General features: G+C 46.1%; 3 protein-coding genes and 1 pseudogene across 6 annotated transcripts in view; 1 reads left to right on the forward strand and 3 right to left on the reverse strand.

Moving 5' to 3' along the window:
- The window catches only part of LOC108295655, a 10,943-nt pseudogene extending 7,276 nt beyond the window's left edge, over positions 1 to 3,667 (reverse strand).
- The window catches only part of LOC119469431 (zinc finger protein 160-like), a 609,418-nt gene that overhangs the window by 267,459 nt on the left and 336,106 nt on the right, over positions 1 to 5,853 (forward strand). The gene's annotated exons all lie outside the window — the stretch shown is intronic.
- The window catches only part of LOC108295661 (zinc finger protein 845-like), a 91,000-nt gene that overhangs the window by 41,639 nt on the left and 43,508 nt on the right, over positions 1 to 5,853 (reverse strand). The window lies entirely within an intron of this gene.
- The window catches only part of LOC119469430 (zinc finger protein 761-like), a 36,924-nt gene that overhangs the window by 8,685 nt on the left and 22,386 nt on the right, over positions 1 to 5,853 (reverse strand). The gene's annotated exons all lie outside the window — the stretch shown is intronic.

Consider the following 5,853-nt stretch of genomic DNA (forward strand, 5'->3'; position numbering starts at 1 on the left):
AAAAAAAAAAAAAAAAAAAAAAGAGCATGTATAGGGCAAAATCACAACAGAGAATACAAAAGCAGAAAAACCCAAGATAGACAAGGGCAGATTCCTCTTGTCTAGAGAGACATTTTCCTCACCCACAGACTCCAGGTTCCTGTAGTTCTCCGACATCACTTCCCTGTATAAAGCCCTCTGAGCAGGGGTCAGGCATTTCCACTCCACCAAAGAGAATTCTATAGCCACATCGCTGAAAGTCAAGCGTCCCTAAAATGGGAAATGCATTTCAATGAAACATTATGGAGGACTGAGTTATCACCTTCACACAAAATGAGAAAGAGAAAGTAAGTATCCATTTCATCAGACTGTGTTCTGACAAACCTATGGAAAGGTGTTTTTGAGCATTTTTTCTCTATAGTTGCATTTTACAGCACTTTTTCATTAAAGATTTTAAAGTCCCGTAAGTCACTGTGGAAGTCTTGATTTTATGGACAATATTGCAGGGTTGAGGACCCCACAGGGTCGTGGGGTGTCCCTTATGTTGTGCTGAGGAGCAGGATCTGAGAAATAAAGAGACAGGACACAGAAGTACAAGGAAAATGCAGCTGGGCTCAGGGCGGCCATGCCACCTATAAGCAGAGTCAGGCGAGGCCCCAAAAATCCAGAAGCGTGTTTATTTATTGTGTATACATTAGGGGGCAGGGCAGTGAGTGAAATCATCTTTAAGGATAGTGATAGGGTCGCGAGCAATAAAACAAGGAGTCCACCCCCATTAGGTCACCTAGGCTAGGAGGTGGACAGTGCACAGCAAGGGGCCTGTTCCCATGACGGCAAGGGCCGTGTGCAGTAAGGGGTCCACCCCCATTAGGTCACTGAGGCATGGATGTGGGCCATGCCCAGTGAAGAGGGTGCAGTGTGCAATGCCTCTATCTATGGGCATGGTACTTCTTTTTTTTTTTTTTTGAGATGGAGTTTCACTCTTCTTACCCAGGCTGGAGTGCAATGGCGCGATCTCGGCTCACCACAACGTCCGCCTCCTGGGTTCAGGCAATTCTCCTGCCTCAACCGCCTCAGTAGCTGGGATTACAGGCACGCGCCACCATGCCCAGCTAATTTTTTTGTATTTTTAGTAGAGACGGGGTTTCACCATGTTGACCAGGATGGTCTCGATCTCTCGACCTCGTGATCCACCCGCCTCGGCCTCCCAAAGTGCTGGGATTACAGGTTTGAGCCACCGCGCACGTCCGGGCATGCTACTTCTAAGAAGATTTATGGGGGATGCTTTAAGTCACACAGCGGTGACAGAGCTGTCACAGTCTACCACCACCAGCCGGCAGCTTCCAATGAGTTCTATAGGAAGATGCTTTTAAGCAGCACAGTAACAACAGCTGATAAAGTTCACAGTCACCAAGGTGTAACTGCCGGTCTGACGGCAGCCTTCCACAAAAACTGGAGCAAGGTCCTACAACTCCTTTATCAAGACGAATAGCTCTTGCTCAAAGCCTGCCATACACGAGTATTTTTATGATACTGATTGCTGCCGCTGGGCCATGAATTCCTGTCCTAGTATAACTGATTTTCCCTTAAATCATGCTCTGCACTGTTTCTGCTTCAGACATTCCTGCGACTATAAGCTTATTCCTTAATTCATGCTCTGTACTGTGTCTACTCTAGGCATTCCTCTGATTGTAAACTAAGATATACAGGGAAGTAACTGAGTGGTAAGATATTCTTTAGGCACTCAATCTATGAACTAGCATATGATAATATATAGAGGATTATATAAAGGGAAATAACTGAGTAATGACATTATATACTAATATATTCTTCAAGGCCTAATTCTATCAACTATTACATGATTATATAAAGGATTATATAAACAAAAATCACTGAGTAGTAACACTATAAACTGAGATATTCTTCAGGCCTTAATTGTGCAGGATTCTGCTTAGCTCTCCTTCCTCATTACCTATATGGGGAGTTACACACAAATATGAAAAATATACAAAGAAGAAGAAAACACAGAGCTGGGCTCACACGTGTAATCCCAGCACGTTGGGGGGCCAAGGCGAGCAGATCATGAGATCAGGAGTTCAAGACCACTGTGGCCAACATGGTGAAACCCAGACTCTATTAAAAACACAAAATAAATAAATTTTTTAAAAAAATACAAAAATAGGCCGATGTGGTGGCACATGCCTGTAGTCTCAGGTACTCAGGAGGCTGAGGCAGAAGTATCACTTGAGCCCAAGAAGGAGGAGCTTGAAGTGAGCCAAGATCACAGTATTGCACTCCAGCTTGGGTGGCAGAGCGAGACTAAAAAACATAAACAGGGGCCGGGCGCGGTGGCTCAAGCCTGTAATCCCAGCACTTTGGGAGGCCGAGGCGGGTGGATCACAAGGTCAAGAGATCGAGACCATCCTGGTCAACATGGTGAAACCCCGTCTCTACTAAAAATACAAAAAATTAGCTGGGAATGGTGGCACGTGCCTGTAATCCCAGCTACTCAGGAGGCTGAGGCAGGAGAATTGCCTGAACCCAGGAGGCGGAGGTTGCGGTGAGCCGAGATCGCGCCATTGCACTCCAGCCTGGGTAACAAGAGCGAAACTCCGTCTCAAAAAAAAAAAAAAAAAAAAAAAAAAAAAAAAAAAAAAAAAAAAAAAAAAAAAAAAAAAAAAAAAAAAAAACAGAAATACTGGCCGCGTGTGGTGAGACACGCCTATCATTCTAGCTCTTTGAGAGGCCAAAGTAGAAATCACTTGAGCCCAGCAGTTGAGGCTGCTGTAAACATTGAATCCTGCCAGCGTACTCCACACCTAAGCCACAGAGTGACACCTTCTATTTTTTGTTTTTGAGATGAAGTCTCACTCAGTCACCCAGGCAGGAGTGCAGTGGCACAATCTTGGCTTACTGTAACCTTCACATCCCATGTTCAAGTGATTCTCCTGCCTCAGCCTCCTGAGTACCTGAGATTATTACAAGCGTGTGCCAGCACACCCTGTTAATTTTTGTATTTTTGGTACAGATGGGGTTTCAGCATGTTGGCCTGGCTGGTCTTGAACTCCAGAGCCCAAGTGATCCACCCGCCTTCACCACCGAAAGTGCTGGGATTACAGGTGTGATCCATCGCACTCAAACTAACATCCTGACTCTTAAAAAATAAAAAACAAAGTTTGGAGTCAGAAACATGTTGATCTACCAGTGTGGATTCCAATGCATTACCAAATCAGATATAAAATATCTCCACTTACTGGTCTCCTTTTCCCGAATTTACCAGATATCTGTGCACATTAACCTATGTGTTTCATACGTAGTTTCTCTGGTTCACAAAGAGCTGATATCCAGATGTGGCTCCTGAACAATCCAGGCTGCACAGCAGCACTGATACCGGGGGGCCCAACCCCCATGTCCATCCAGGTCTGGGTGTCAACCCTTCCCATGATTATGTCCAGTGGAGCCCCTTCCCAGATTCATGTCACTGGGTCACAGGAGATGGAATCTCAGACCAGATGACAGGAACTGAGGGAAGGCATGGGTGAGTGCAAGCCAACGTGTCAGGCAGGACGCTTCATACTCAGAACAGACAGCCTACCACAATACCTGGCATTTCAGAAAGGAAACAGACAGATGAATCCACCGAGGAGTGTCACTTTACCTGTGGAAGAGCCATGCCTGGCTCCTTTTCTTTGCTCTTCCGAGCTGCTTCCTCATGTAACAGGAGTCTTTAGAAATTAACCCTGTACATGAAAAAAAAATGAGACTTAATATTAGAAATGATTCACTCCCTTCTTGTGACAAAACAAAGCAAAACAAAAACAAATCGGGTGACCTCACCCTGTAGAAAGACGGGCCTCTGCTGCCCACTGCACCAGAGATCATGCCTAGAGAAGACAGTCACAAAGAAACACCTACAAGTGTATGTTTCACCCTGGTCTTCAGATCTCACTCTCCTCTTGGAGAAGCCCCACACACCAGGCAGCAGTGGGGAGCTGGGCTGGACTGAGCTCCCCTTCAGGGCACAGACCCAGACCTGACCAAACCCCATCCAGAGCACAGCGCCTCCCCTCTCTGTAGATCACAGGCTCAGCTCAGCCCTCAGAACTGGAGGACACAGACCCTTGACGCTCAGTGCTGCACACAGATTACTATCACCTGGGATACGTGGTATTTGTGTGTTACTTACCTGTGACCTCGAAGCCCCCTCCCTGCTTCAAGTCTTTTTGCCTTTGCTTCAAGTTTTCCCACCTTTCTAGACCAAACCAATGAACCTCTTTCGTATATTGACTGACAACTCATATCTCCCTAAAATTTATAAAATTAAGCTGTGCCACCACCACCTTGGGCACATGTCGCCGGACTTCCTGTGGCTGTCGCAGCTGCACCCTCAATCTGGGCACAAGAATCTTTTTAAATTAAGTGAGATCTGTCTGAGGTTTTTTGGTTTCACAGATGCAGTGTCAAATTGGGGCTGTGGGAGATCACAAAGGTTTCCACAGAGGAGGTGATATCAGAACAAAGACCTAGGGAAGAAAGGCTGCTTGTCACTTGCAGCTGAGGGGCCAGAGTCCTAGGGAGAGACAGCTCAAGTGAAGGCCCTGAGACAGCAGCCACCTCAGGCCTAGGAAAAGGAAAGCGCCCGAGTGGCTGGAGCAGTGGGAGAGAGGAGGGCACAGGTAGGAGATGGGGTCAGGGAGGTCCTAGGGGCACAGATGCATAGAAACAAGGTTTTCAAACTTTTTTCTCCCACAACCCAGAAGAATTTTGGAAGTCGACTGTTATCACACCTACTTGGGAGCCGGAGGCAGGAGATCGATTCAACCTAGAGGTGGAGATTTCAGTGAGCTCAGAACGTACAACAGCACTCCAGCCTGGGAGACAAGAGCAAAAGTTCATTTCAAAACAAAACAAAACAAAATGGCCAGTGGCAGAGTTCAAGTCTGTTATCCAAGCACTTTGGGAAGCCAATTTGGGTGAATCACCTGAGGTCAGGAGTTCTACTAAAACAACCAAATTAGCTTCTGGTGGTATCCACCTGTAAAACCAGCTATTTGAAAGACTGAGGCAAGAGACTCATTTGAACCCGGGAGGCAGAGGTTGCAGTGAGCTGACATAGCAGCACTGCACTCCATCCTGGGCAATGAGCAAAATCCATTAAAAAAATAATTTAGGTAGTTACGTATCTTCTCACTCCTTTCATGTATACATGTAATTTTCTCTTTATATTATAAATTATTTCCCATATTATAAAACATGCTGTCAAGTTCAGCTAAGTCCCCAGCAGTACAGTCACCCTCATCTGAGATGTGCAGACTGCCAGAGAATGTGTTTCGGGGTTTAGGAATCACTTATGGACACATGAAGGTGGCGACGCCTGTGTGATGTCCCCACAGAGAGAGGAGGAGACAAGTGGACAGAGGATTGTAGTGCTCAGGGGAGAGGCCTGCAGGGGACATGGAGCTGTATAGGTGGGTGAAAGCCTTGAGATGATAAGGTTCAAGGTGATTAGAGTCTAATCCCCCGTTTTATTGCTTCTTGTGCCTTTTTTGGTGTTGCTGTTGATTTTTGGAGGACTGGAATCCATTTATAATTTGAGTTAAAACTAAGCACTAGCCAGGCAGAGGGGCTCAGGCCTATAATTCCAACACTGTTGAAGGCTGATGTGGGTGAATCACAAGGTCAAGAGGTTGAGACCATCTCAGCAAACTACTAAAAATAGAAAAAATTAGCCAGGGATTCTGGTGGGTGACTACAATCTCAGCTACTTGGGAGGCTGAGAAAGGAGAATTGTTTGAACCCGGGACTGGAGGCTGTAGTGAGCTGAGATCACACCACTGCACTCCAGCCTGTGTAACAGAGCAAGACTCTGTGCAA

The sequence above is a fragment of the Cebus imitator genome, unplaced genomic scaffold (genome assembly GCF_001604975.1).
Source record: "Cebus imitator isolate Cc_AM_T3 unplaced genomic scaffold, Cebus_imitator-1.0 Scaffold654, whole genome shotgun sequence".
Taxonomy (NCBI): domain Eukaryota; kingdom Metazoa; phylum Chordata; class Mammalia; order Primates; family Cebidae; genus Cebus; species Cebus imitator.